This window comes from Dendrobates tinctorius, unplaced genomic scaffold (genome assembly GCF_039654945.1).
Source record: "Dendrobates tinctorius isolate UK_male_01 unplaced genomic scaffold, ASM3965494v1 ptg000003l, whole genome shotgun sequence".
NCBI classification, from domain to species: Eukaryota; Metazoa; Chordata; class Amphibia; order Anura; family Dendrobatidae; genus Dendrobates; species Dendrobates tinctorius.
In genome coordinates this window covers 36999615-37013401 of record NW_027361671.1, presented here as the reverse complement: position 1 = coordinate 37013401, position 13787 = coordinate 36999615, and the positions used below count along the sequence as shown (strand labels likewise).

At 47.9% G+C, this 13787-nt stretch overlaps 1 protein-coding gene across 2 annotated transcripts in view; it reads left to right on the top strand.

Annotated features, from left to right (window-relative positions):
- Positions 1-13587: 13587 nt before the first annotated feature.
- The window catches only part of NUDT12 (nudix hydrolase 12), a 49526-nt gene continuing 49326 nt past the window's right edge, over positions 13588-13787 (top strand). The window contains exon 1 of one of the 2 annotated variants that reach the window (XM_073547185.1): positions 13588-13723. The gene's annotated coding sequence lies outside the window, so the exon portion shown is untranslated. The remainder of the gene's footprint in view (positions 13724-13787) is intronic. The other variant, XM_073547193.1, reaches the window with a different exon arrangement.

The window sequence follows — 13787 nt, the reverse complement described above, 5'->3', positions numbered from 1 at the left end:
TTGCATTCAGAGCATAAGCAAACTGTATGGGAGCACCAAATGAATACTGGGAACTATGGTTGCATGTGGCCATCCAGTATGTGGCTTCAAAGGCTTATTGGGGTGCATGTAACTTTGGTGCAGGGCAGGCCTTGCATTCAATGCATAAGCAAACAGTATGGGAGTACGAAATGAATACTGGGAACTATGGTTGCATGTGGTCATCCATGACGTCTATTTAATGGGTTGTTTAGGTGTTTCCAAATTTTGGACAGCCCTGCCACTCATTGCATATACAATAACAGTATAAGAGACCCAGTGTTTAATAATGGGAACAACAGAGCATCGCCGGCTGAAGGCTCTCTAAGAAAAGTGAGAGTCGACTGCTGGCTCTCTAAAAATAGACTTTGTGACTTTCAGAGTCACTCCTTCATAAATGAAGCAGGATGTGTCTGATGATGTGTCACACAACACATGGCCAAAGAAGGTTGTAAACTGTTAAAATAACATTTCCCAGTGAATGCATTTGTCTTGGTTGAAAGCAATGCTAAAGTTGAAAAACGCATGTATTGATGCTGTCTAGCAGCCGCAAATCATGCAGCTACAGCGACAGAAACTAAATCTCCAAGAACATCCAAATACTCTGAGTTCACCCGAGCATGCTCGGGAAATCTCGAGCAACGAGTGTACTCGCTCATCACTATTCAGCACCAATGCAAAACTACACAGGTCATGAAGCCTCCAAAACTGGGAGCTGCATCTGTTTAGGCTGGTTTCACATTAGCGCTTTTTAAGCGCATGCACGGCCGGGGGTAGCTCCGCCCCCGAGCCGGCTCTCTGCCCGGCGTGCCCGCCCCTTGCTTGTAGCGCCGCCTCCTAGCGGACAGCGGCGCCTGCGATCGGCGCACCCTATCTTTAGCATAGGGTGCGCAGATCGTGCGCAGGCCGTGCGCTAGTTGCGCTTTGACCTGCGCTGCGCACTTTTGACGGTGCGCCGTGCGTGCCAAAATCCGAAAAGTTCGATTTTGGCGCGCACGGCGCACCGTCAAAAGTGCACAGCGCAGGTCAAAGCGCAACTAGCGCACGGCCTGCGCACGATCTGCGCACCCTATGCTAAAGATAGGGTGCGCCGATCGCAGGCGCCGCTGTGCGCTAGGAGGCGGCGCTACAAGCAAGGGGCGGGCACGCCGGGCAGAGAGCCGGCTCGGGGGCGGAGCTATCCCCGGCCGTGCGTGCGCTTAAAAAGCGCTAATGTGAAACCAGCCTTACACTGCCAGGGAAAAATTTCTTTGCCTCCTTCTATAACTCCTACACATCTTACTAACAAGACATCACCCCATCCCCAACAGTCACAGAACACAGTATTAATTCCCTAGTCTATCACTATCATTCAGATTACTCCTGAAGGTGGAGACACTGTATTCTATGGGTACCTATCTATGCTCCTAACTTAACCCTAATCTGATCCCTCCCCCACCCAGGAAGGTGAGGGGCTGAAGTGTATAGGAAAACACTAACTAGACAGACAGGGTTAACAGACAAGGATAAAAGGAAAATACAATCATAAAAATACACTCACAAAACAACAGACTGGGAAACAAGAGTTATAGAAAGGTAAACCAAATGTGAAAGGATAAGCAAAAACACGCAAACCAACTCCACACAGCAATCTCCACAAAAACTCTCCAACCACTGACTCCAAACACTGAACTTTCTCCTTCACCACCAAACCAGGAAGTAGAGCTATCACTCGCAACTCGCAACTCCCAATGACAAGCTTATATACTAGACAAATCAGAATGGAGAGTTCCAGTAGATCAACTGAACTGAGTAACCCTTGCCATGACAGCAAGGAATCTCTGCACTGTTTAATAGGAAGGTGAAGAAGTTCTAAAAAGCGCAACAATTTGTGTAACCAGACACCGTAATCTTCTGGCCCCTCTCTGTTGCGGTATCCTCGTGACATCGCACCTGTCCACCGCTAGAAGAAGACTTGCTAGTTGCTGAGTGAAGATTGTGGGTCGCCCTCCCAGGACCGTGGGGTACTCGGTACCAGGCCGGTGTCAGGGGGATGTGTCACAGCAGCGGTGACCCGGTCCGTGGCCCTGGGCGCCCAAGTAATCAGGGGTGTTGAATGGTGGTTTGTAAATTAATTAGTTCGTGATGCCACCTGTGGTGTTCGGCAAGTCAGATGTTGGGCCGACGCTGCATGCAGATCCTCTGGAGCTGGTGGTGTGTTGCAGCCAAGATGGTGAAGCTCCCCACAGGTGGAGCTGTAGCCCCAGGGCAGTGTAGATGTAGGGGCAGAGGAGAGGTGCAGGCGTGTAGAAGCTGATACGCAGATGTAGTGGTACAGGGTGTGTTGGCGCAGGAATAATTGGAGGACACCAGGACCTGCAGTTCCAAAGCTTTACTCACAGTCTGTAGCACACACAGATGCCTGCCTCCGTGCTGTGTCCTCCGGGACAGGGACTCAGTCAACCTCCAGATCAGATGGAATGCTCCCTTCCAACACTCCGCCAACATGTGCCTTTCTGAACGTCTCCTCTTATAGCGCCTTTAAGTGTGAAGTACTCCCAGTACTGAGTTACACTGGAGTGCCTCCTGACAGATGTTCCCAAGAACTCTACTTGTACGGCAGACAGCTGTAGCCTGCTTCGGGGACTCCTCTCTCCTGAGTCCCGGCTCACTATTCACGTTGCTGTTGTGACCCCAAGTCTTAGATGGGAGTAGTGCATTTACAGCCCACTACTCCACCAGTGTCTGCTGCAGGACCTTCAGTATCCACACAACCTCGGGGACCGGGCCCCGGCCTTGTGCTTAGAACTTCTAGGCAGGGTTCTCCTCTAACCCACTTCCTCTCTGTTCCCTTTTACTCCTTCGTTCCGTACTAATCCCTCTCTCATAGAAGATCAGGTTTCAGTCCAATGTCTTTCTCCTTCTTTCCTTTCCTGTGCCAGCTGGCTCAGATCACTGAGGCAGCTGCAGCACTCCTTCCTCCATCCCTCTTCCAGGGATCCTCACTCCTCTCCGACTGACTCTCTCCGACCCACTCACTGACTGACTGACCCTTCCCGCTCTTTATGTATTCTAAACTCCACCCACCTCCCAACACATTTCGTGTTCCAAGCAGGGAGCCACCAAAGGTGCTCTGCTACACTCCAAGCAGGGAGCCGCAATGTGGCCTTGCTGAACTACCATGTTGTGTGGGATGCGAGTGTTGGAGCGTGGTTAGGAGCCTCCAACTCACCTGGATGGTGGGGTACCACACCTCAGGAGGTGGTGCAGTACCTCTGTGGCAACTGAATCCTCAGGGGCGCCACATTTGCATAGAGCTGTGGGCTGGTCCTTTGATGTTTAGGCCAGTTACACACGTCTGTCATGCACTGTCTGTTCATGGACTGCAATGTCTGGACTGGCCTCCTGAAATGAACTCAACAAGCCTCACAGCTGAAATTGAGGCTATTGAGCTCAAATCAGGTTATCCAAGCATCGTGGTCCGTACTCGTATGCATGAAATTGGCCTACCAGAGTAAGGTCTTCACTATATATATATATATATACAGTATATATATAAATATATATATATATATATATATATACACACTAAGTGACAATAGATTTTTTTATGTGAAGAAATGATAAAAATGGATTGTTGCTAAACAGCTCTTTTGAACTGGGGCATATATTTTGCTAAATGTGCAATATGTAAAGCTATATGGCATTATTCATGTATCAGGACATATGGGGAGACAGCAGGGCCTGTCATTGCCATTGCCTCAGGGGCACACAAGAATAAAGGGCTGACACAAAACTGTCATTAATACAGCAGGGACCCAAGAAATGCCCTTCAACAAGGCACTGTGATACTCTGATAGAAAGAACATTTCCCTTTCTATTTATCTCTGTCAGCATTTACTGTATTATATTGTATCAGAACCAGAGATAAACAATCTCCCATTGGAGTGTTTAAAAAGTTATATAAACTTGTCCAAAAGTTGTGTTCTCAAGGAATCAATCACTTGAAAGAAAGAATTTTATTACTGAGCACTGAAGCAACACTGTTTGGAAAAGTCACATCTTTACAAGAGACAAAATAGAGGAAAAAGTAGCATGTAAAGGCAAGGATCACCACAAATGGTATGACAAACAACAATTTTTAATTTTTATTGAGACAATTAAAGTTAGACAATCAACAGACAAATTTAAAAACAATTAAAAAAAAACAAAAGGTTATCAACTGTACAACAGCATGAAGGGACTTATAAGTGCCCCCCACGCAGAAAGAACCCCTCCTCCACTATGTGCATCGGGAGTGGGTTATAATGAAATACACAGAGCCACTGACAATAATGACAAAAATTAATCAAAACACACCAGAAAAACCTGGAAATTTGTCAAAAGATACAATAGTAATATCGGTGGCAAACAATAATTATCCAGGTAAGACCAACAGAGTCACAATGAAATATAATACAGTACAATAATCAATAGTTGCTGCCAAAAGCCCCCTAAAAATGCATAAATGGAATCCTGAAAAGGGATAGATGAAAGCAAAAACCCTCTGAGAAATAAACAGAGGGTGGGGGAGAGAAGGTAATTAAGGCTGAATAAGACCTGTTGGATCCTGGAGAAGAAGAGTGACCGGTCACAAAGGGGAGAGGGGGAAAGACCCCACGCGTATCGCCACACCACGTGGCTTCCTCAGGGGAAAGTGAGGGAGAGAGGCTTGTCAACCTTATGTAGTCAAAAGTCATTAGGTAAATCATCAATTAGTCAGGTGTGAGAGAGGCTTGTCAAGAACAGCCAATACACAACGTAGTCATGGGAACCCAGCAAAAACAAACCTACCTCTGAACAAGAGACCTGTGTATCAATAGAGGCAGATGCAAAAAGAACCACAAGAAAAAGGACCTTGCAGTCACGTGCTTGTTAAATCAAATGAATAATATGCCACAAAGGGCTATAAACCCATATGTAGACACAAAGCCGGAGTTTTATGTAGACACAGAGTTTTGTGCTTTGTGCTCTTGTTCCTGATAGCCTGAAGGCTATGATACACAGTTTAATATGACTTTATGGCAAAAGTTCTAAGCAGATCACCAAATACCAATGCCCTTTGTGCTTGGATGTCCCATGGAAAGGCATGTTATATGCATGTTAAAAGGGTTCTCTACTATTAAAAACAAATCATTTTAATGGACCCAATGAGATTTATATTATAAAAAAAAGACTCAACTCCTGGACTGGTGCTGCCTGTCTGCACTTTGCACTGTATGCCCTGACAGTCTCCTGGCAGCAGTGTCCAGCAAGGGGACAGCTGCTGATTGGCTGCAGCCTTTCCATTTTTAAACGGTTGCTGCTGATTGTCTGCAGAAGTGACATATTGATTCCAAGATACCGGCAAGGACATTGAAGAGTAGAGAGGAACTTCACCAGTTTGGGAGTTAAGTGTAGATTTTTTTTTGGTTTTCTTTTTTGGGTTTTGATTACATGTCCGATATTCTGGTATGAGTCTCACAGATAGCACTCGTACCTTTGATATTCTATGGAACTGTGCATAGGTTCGATTCTTTTCTTTTACCAAGTGATCTACGTAAAATATCGAATAGATGTCCAATTTTAACCCGAAAATCGGCTCAAATCCGCAATGCAAGTCTATGGATCCCTGAAAAAATTGGACAGCATCCAGATGTCATCACAAACTGTCAGAATGGCAAAGGTGGAAAAACTTTATTTTTTCTCCATGTATGAGAAAAACTGATTGCACTCAGACTACACTCTGATCAAACTCCAATCAAAATAATTGGTTTGTTTTTCTCATGTTTGAAGATTAGACATATGAACGAGCTTTACTTTTGTCACTTGCTCACTGTGCCACTGGACAATTTTATGTGCTAAATAAGCAATCTATACTCAGGCCACTAGGTGTCTCTTTGCTGTCTAACTGGCAGTTGAATGCATTTGTGTCTAGCAGCGGGGCCAGAGCTGAGCTTCAATCGCTACTGTTAAACATTTAAATTGACTACGGCATTTCAATGGCATGGTTGCAGGTGCTTGCTCCTATTGGCTCCCTGCAAAGCGATCACTTGGCACTGATGGGTTACCGTTGCTGTTATCTTGGTACATCTGTGAAGCTCAGCTACAGGCTGAGCTTCACAGGAGACAGTGATTTTCGCTACATGCTGCAATACTGTGGTATTGTATTATATAGTATAAGAAATCGAATGATAGCAGGTTCAATGCCTTAAATGTGCAAAATGGAAATACTCCTGTAGGGATAAAAATGGGGATTCATTATTGACCATACCCAAGCCTGGCCACTTCTCTGGGGAAAAATGTCAAAAACTTGATATTGGAAAATTCTATTCAAATTTTTTATTTCAAAATGGTACCATGTAAAACACTCTTTTAATAATGGATTGGGCATTTCTCAATAATCAAACTGAATGGAAAACAAACCTTGAAAACAACATGATTCAGTATGTGTTGCATAGTAGCAATAGTAGGAATGTAGACTGATGCAGTGAAATGTCTACCATCACGGTTACTAACTATTATGGTCATCACTACTATCTTCCTAGCCACGCCTGGGCTCCTTCACCCAGCTTTCCTCCTGGTCTTTTGATGCAGCCTACTGCCCTCCAGGTGAGACCTCTAGTGCAGTTTCTAGTCATTTACACAATGATTCTAGGTGACACATTTCTTCCACAGCTTATGTGGCACCCTGTGTCTTTGCCACCACAGAGGGGTGGAATATGTACTGTTTTGTGTGTGTTTTGCGCGCAATGGGAGTTATGCTTTCTCTGCTAGAGAAAACAACGCACACACAATTCACCTCACTCCCTTACTTGTCTAAAGCTTAGAGCTTTGCAGACATGCCCTAACTGGGAGGGGGAGGAGTCAAGTTGTTGCTTTCAGTGAAGGAGGGAGAATGGAGAATGCTCCTGGAAGCCATGACATGCGCTTCCTCCAGGAGCAAAGCTAATAAGAATCAGGGAGTCAGCCCCTAGGGCCATCCATGCTTTCAGAGCACGGTGGTAAGCTGAGAGACTGTGTGGATTTATACAACCAACAGCAGAATGTTTTCCCCAGGAAGGCTGCAGCAAACTAGGATCAGTGAAGGATTGTGCAAGAAGGAACTGGAGCTTCACACAGGATCCAAACTGCAAGTTGCCAGAGGAGGAAAACACAGTGGCTATACTGAAAAGTTTCAAACTCCGACAAGCCTTGGTCCCAAAAGGCTTCAGAATGGCAGGAAGCTTACACCGAGTCACAGCATAGTGAAGGTTAACTCCCATTCTGCAGAGCAGACTGTAACCTGGTGTTAATTGTAATATCTCCTCTGAACTGCACCTGAACTACAGTATATGATAAAGTGACTTTCCTTGTCTCCTGCCTTATTACTCTGTGCCTTCTACTTCCATCACAATCTCTGGGGGTCAGCCCTGGTTGGAGAGGGTTAAACATCTGCACTGCCATCACCATCTACTCCCCCAGGGATCATCTGCAGTGCCGGCTACTCTACAGTAGAACACTCCAACTGGCGTCACGAATCACTACATAAACTTTATCCCTAATCAATACTCCCCTTTTACATGACCGCCTGGGGCCACGGACCGGGTCACTGCCACTGTGACACATTCCTTTAAGACGACCGGCCCGGTACCGAGTATCCCATGGCCTCTGGGGCGCGTCACTAATATCCAGTCATACTAAGATTTGTAAAGAACAATTGTCTCCAGAGCTCACTTCTTGAATAATACGATTCTTTGTTTCCTTTTTGTGCGCAGTCAGACAGCTGTGTAGAATGGACGACGATCGCATCTCAATGCTCGGACTGGCTGTCGGCTCTCCTGACCCAAGTATGACAGGTGCATAGAAATGCACGCTGCCACCCTTGGGTGAGGAGAGCCGACTTCCAGTACAAGCATTGTGATACGATCGTCGTCCATGTTATATGGCGATCTGACAGCACCCTTAGATGTCAAAGTGTATCTCCATGCTACAATGATAGCTCCAGATTTGCCATTCTACCCATGATGTCCATTTCACTACTGTAGTAACCTGACTGATATCCTCTATACCTCAAACCTCACACTCCCATCTCTAAAATTTTTCTTGTGCCGTTTTCTTGATTGCTCAATCCCCCACATTATAGTTACTCCCAGTAGTCAAAGTTTCAAGTGTTTCCTAAAAACACACCTCCAGGACTTCTCTCGAAGTGTGCTAGTTTTCTGAATGCACTTCCCCAAACAATCTGGATAACTGCTAGTAGCTACCATTTTAAGGCCCCCTACACATGTCCATGTTTCAGATATGTATGGTATCCATAAGCGGTCCGTGTGCGGTATGTGTATAACATTGCAAATTAAGCTCTGGAATTGATTATTCTTCAGCCATATTGGAAAAAAATGAATGGTACACAGATGGCTCATGCAGGACACACTGATGGCACACTGATCCAAAACACTGAAGACACTGGTACCGTTTTTTTCCGGTAACAGTATTATAAAAATGTGTGAACAAGGCCTAAGTGTGCTCTAAATACATTTTTTTCTCTTCTGTTCTTTATAGGTTTAGCAACAAAAAATAAGCATCACATTAATAACATACAATGCAGCGAGGTGCCCTGATGTGAATACACTTAAAATCAGCTACAAAAATTATAAAACTGGCATAAAAATGGGCATCTGTCATGCTACTGCAATGAAGTATAGGGCAACCTCCACCAGGGGGTACTGGTGAGGGAAGAGAGGTTGCACACACAGCGTAGCAGCACTGAGCAGCAGCACAAGCGCCACCAGGTGGCAAAAGAGTGGTCAAACGAGCCGAGTCAGAAACAGTCAGGAGCAAAGGTACCAGAAGTCACAGCAGTACACGTGGTCAGAAACAAGCCAGGGGATCAGCAATGGTCGAAAGCGGATAAGACAAAGACAAAAGACAGAAGCAGGTCCGAATGTAAGCCAAGTCAAAACCAGCGAGTTAACAAACTTACAGGGAAACACTGAGTAAGGACAGACAGAGGGAATAAACAGACACAGGGTAAGTCAGGGATCACAGCAGGACAAATCAGGATATACCAGAGTCAGATACACACGCCGAAGGCAGAGCTATAGCTGACACTGCCTGCAGGATACAGCGCAGCTAAATAGCAAACCTGAAACCAGATTGAGGTTGAGAAAAATTAACCCCTGAAATGACCAGACTGGGAACATGGAAAGACAGGACTCAAAACCGGGTCTGGATCATGACAGCATCAAAGTAGGCATCGAAGGGCGTTAATGAAAGAGTTAAATGTCTTTGGGCCACTGATATCACATTGCAGACATATAGAACAGGGAGCCCCACATCAAAACCAGGTCTCTCCAACCTGGTCCAAATGGGATCTGGACATCAGAACTGGCATTTTCACAGATTTGAATAAGTAACTCATGTTTTTAAGGGGTTAAATGACTTTGGGCCTCTGATCTCACACTAAGAATAGACAGATAGTGATGCCCAGCATCAAACCCATGTCCCTCCAGCCTGGCCCAAATGGGTTCTGGGCATCTGAATTGGCATCAAATTGGGCAAACAGACCATTATCACAGATTTGAATAAGTAACTGATGGTTTTAAGGGGTTAAATGACTTTGGGCCACTGATCTCACACAACTATTACATGCATATTGATCCTTCACATCAAATTCAAGTTCCTTTAGCCTGGCCGAAATGAGTTCTGGGCAACAGGACTCGCATCAAAGTGGGCAAACAGCCCATTTTCACAGATTTGAATAAGTAACTGATGCTTTTAAGGGGTTAAATGACTTTGGATCACTGATCACACACAAAAAATAGACAAACACTGATGCCCTGCATCAAACCCATGTCCATCTAGCCTGACCCAAATGGGTTCTGGGCATCTGAATTGGCATCAAAGTGGGCAAACAGCCAATTTTCACAGATTTGAATAAGTAACTCATGTTATGCATGTAATAGATGTGTGAGATCTATGTCCCAAAGTCATTTAACCCCTTAAAAACATCAGTTACATATTCAAATCTGTGAAAATCGGCTGTTTGCCCACTTTGATGCCAATTCTGATGTCCAGAACCCATTTGGGCCAGGCTGAGGGACCTGGGTTTGATGCTGGGCATCACTATCTATGTATTCTTAGTGTGAGATCAGTGGCCCAAAGTCATTTAAATCCTCAAAAACATCAGTTATTTATTCAAAAAGCCAAAATCGGTTGTCTTCCCACTATGATGCCTGTTTTGATGCTCAGAACCCATTCGGGCCAGGCAGGGCTGCCACTAGGAATTTCGGCGTACCATACTGGCAACATTTATGGAGCCCCCCCTTGAGACTCCGCCCAGGCTCCACCCCCAGTTCCACCTCCACCCTAGCTCCTCCTCCACCCCACAAACCTTCCAAAATCCCTCCGCCCTTTCTTGGAAAAACTTCACTTCTGCACCATGCCCTCACCAATCACACATTAACACTAGAGATGAGCGACTTTGCCTTTTTTAGGGTCGAGTCGGGTTTCATGACTTTCTCAAAAGTCGAGTCTAACGAAATCGTCCGACTATCGGGAAAAGTCGAAGGTCCGACTAAAACACGAAACCCAGTGCAAGCCAATGGGGAAGCAAAGTCGGCAGGGAGTGGAGGACAGTAAACACACCTACATGTCGGACCGCTTTTTTAAAGTGCGCGAAATCTCTTCTCTCTCTCGATCGACGCTGCACATGTCATCTCTCGTTGCCCACAGTGTACGTCCTTGCTCATTGGCTGAAAAATAGTCACGTGCAAGTATTCTGTGAAATCTGACTTTGGCGCTCGGGTCGACGACCGCATGGCCGACCTCACGCTACGGTCGGGTTTCGCTCGGCAAAACCCGACTTTGGCGAAAGTCTGCGACTTTTGAATCTGACCGACCCGTTTCGCTCAACTTTAATTAACACCATATCACATACATAGCCATCAGCTTTTGTTTTGACCAAAATCTTATATATACATTGCTATTGGGAAGTCGAAGGGGGAAGGAATCATTATACAATCATTCCTTCCCTCTTCCCCTTCGACTCCCCAATTGCAACGTATATATAAGTACAATCACATACTGAAATGGTGTTCAAACGAATACATGGACTTGTTATTTACTCACACAGCCGGTGTTGCCGCCGCGCCCACCACCCAGTCAAGAAGAATGTAATGGTCGTCTCAGCCTGCCCACCGCTGCCGCCTCAGCATGCCCACCAAATAAATGGAAAGTGTATATTACTGCATATATAATCACTGATTACACACTACAAAAAATCATCTTTATTGGTATTTATAACAGTTGTTGTGCAATTTGTCCTGAGTACGCTGATACCCCAAATGTGAGGGTAAACCAGTGTTTGGGCGCATGGCAGAGCTCGGAAGCACCGTTTGATTTTTTTCAACGCAGAAGTGGCTGGAATTGTGATCAGACGCCATGTTGTGTTTGGAAAGCCCCTGATGTGCCCAAACAGTGGAAACCCCCCAATTCTAACTCCAACCCTAACCCCAACACAGTCAGCAGCATGCTGGTACTGTGCAGCACAGTCTGTGCTGACTAAAAGGATAGGACAACGGCTGAGCTGCAGGTGGAGACAGTCAACATACTGGTACTGGTCAGCACAGTCTGTGCTGACTAAAGGGATAGGACTACGGGCTGAGCTTCAGGTGGAGACAGTCAACATGCTGGTACTGGTTAGCACAGTCTGTGCTGACTAAAAGGATAAAACTACGGGTTGAGCTGCAGGTGGAGACTGTGGAGACAGTCAATAATGTGCCTACTAATCATGGGCACTGGAGATTTGTCCCACTGGGCCCTGGCTCACCCCATCATCAGCCAGGCCCCCTGGCTCCCCCATCATCAGCCCCTGGCAATGGCTCACCCCATCATCAGCCCCTGGCCCTGGCTCATCCCATCAGCCCCCTGACTCCCCCATCATCAGCCCCCTGGATCACCCCATCAGCAGCCCCCTGGCTCACCCCATCAGCAGCCGGGCCCCCTGGCTCCCCCATCATCAGCCCTTGGCGCTGGCTCACCCCATCATCAGCCCCTAGCCCTGGCTCACCCCATCATCAGCTGGGACCCCTGGCTCCCCCATCATCAGCCCCCTGGCTCACCCCATCATCAGCCGGCCCCCCTGGCTCCCCCATCATCAGCAAGGCCCCCTGGCTCACCACATCATCAGCCCCTGGCTCCCCCATCATCAGCCCCTAGACCTGGCTCACCCCATCATCAGCTGGGACCACTGGCTCCCCCATCATCAGCCCCCCTGGCTCACCCCATCATCAGCCCCTGGCCCTGGCTCACGCTTCACCCCATCATCAGCCGACAGCCAGGCCCCCTGGCTCCCCCATCATCAGCGCGGCCGCCACAGAGAGACAGACAAGACAAAGACAGACTACTTACCTTACCCTGCTCGCTCGCCGCCGACTCGTGACTCTGCCTGCCATCTTCTTCCCGCTGCCGTCCACCGTCTTCTGCCATCGTCCCACCACTCCCAGTGCCACCTGGCGCGAGCACACCGCTCTGCTCCGGAATGAGGAAGTGGAGCAGAGCAGCGTGTGATGAGGGGGCGGTGCTGGACCATGGTGGGGGCGGCGCTGGACCATGGTGCAGGGGGGGTGGGCCCGCAGGCACTGGAGAAGCGGAAGCCTCAGGCTGACCAAAATGTGGGGGGGGCCCGGGGCCTGAGCACGGACCGGGCTGCCAGCGTGCTCGGGCGCCGGCTGGACCCCCTAATCCCCAGACCCCATACACTTGAAAGGGCTGTCATGCCCTGATGGCGGCCCTGGGGCCAGGCTGGAGAGACCTGGTTTTGATGTGGGGCTCCCTACTCTGTATATCTGCAGTCTAATATCAGTGTCCCAAGTCATTTAACCCTTTCATTAATGCCCTTCGGTGGCCAGTTTGATGCCTACTTTTGTGCCAGTTTTATAATTTTTGTAGCTGTTTTTAAGCGTATTCACATCAGAGCACCTCGCTACATTGCATGTTGTTATTGTGATGCTTATTTTTTGTTGTTAAACCTATAAAAATAACATAAAAGAAAAAATTGCGGAGTAAAGAAACTGAAGAATAAGGGTGGTTTCACATTAGCGCTTTTTAAGCGCACGCACGGCCGGGGGTAGCTCCGCCCCCGAGCCGGCTCTCTGCCCGGCGTGCCCGCCCCTTGCTTGTAGCGCCGCCTCCTAGCGCACAGCGGCGCCTGCGATCGGCGCACCCTATCTTTAGCATAGGGTGCGCAGATCGTGCGCAGGCCGTGCGCTAGTTGCGCTTTGACATGCGCTGCGCACTTTTGACGGTGCGCCGTGCGCACCAAAATCAAACTTTTCGGATTTTGGCGCGCACGGCGCACCGTCAAAAGTGCGCAGCGCAGGTCAAAGCGCAACTAGCGCACGGCCTGCGCACGATCTGCGCACCCTATGCTAAAGATAGGGTGCGCCGATCGCAGGCGCCGCTGTGCGCTAGGAGGCGGCGCTACAAGCAAGGGGCGGGCACGCCGGGCAGAGAGCCGGCTCGGGGGCGGAGCTACCCCCGGCCGTGCGTGCGCTTAAAAAGCGCTAATGTGAAACCGGCCTCCTATCCGGCCGTGAGCACAGCTCTGCTCATATGTAGGCTCAGGGCGCTGCTATTAGGGGATGTACGGTAGCAGGAAGTAAAGGATTTCCCAGTGATCCTCCTGCAGCCCTGTAAGCGCACTTTGCCCGCCGCCTCCAACACTCAGGTATCAGCCGACCTCCCGGAGCCTGGCACCATAGCGGGCCCACTTATTATGTAGGGACCCCGAA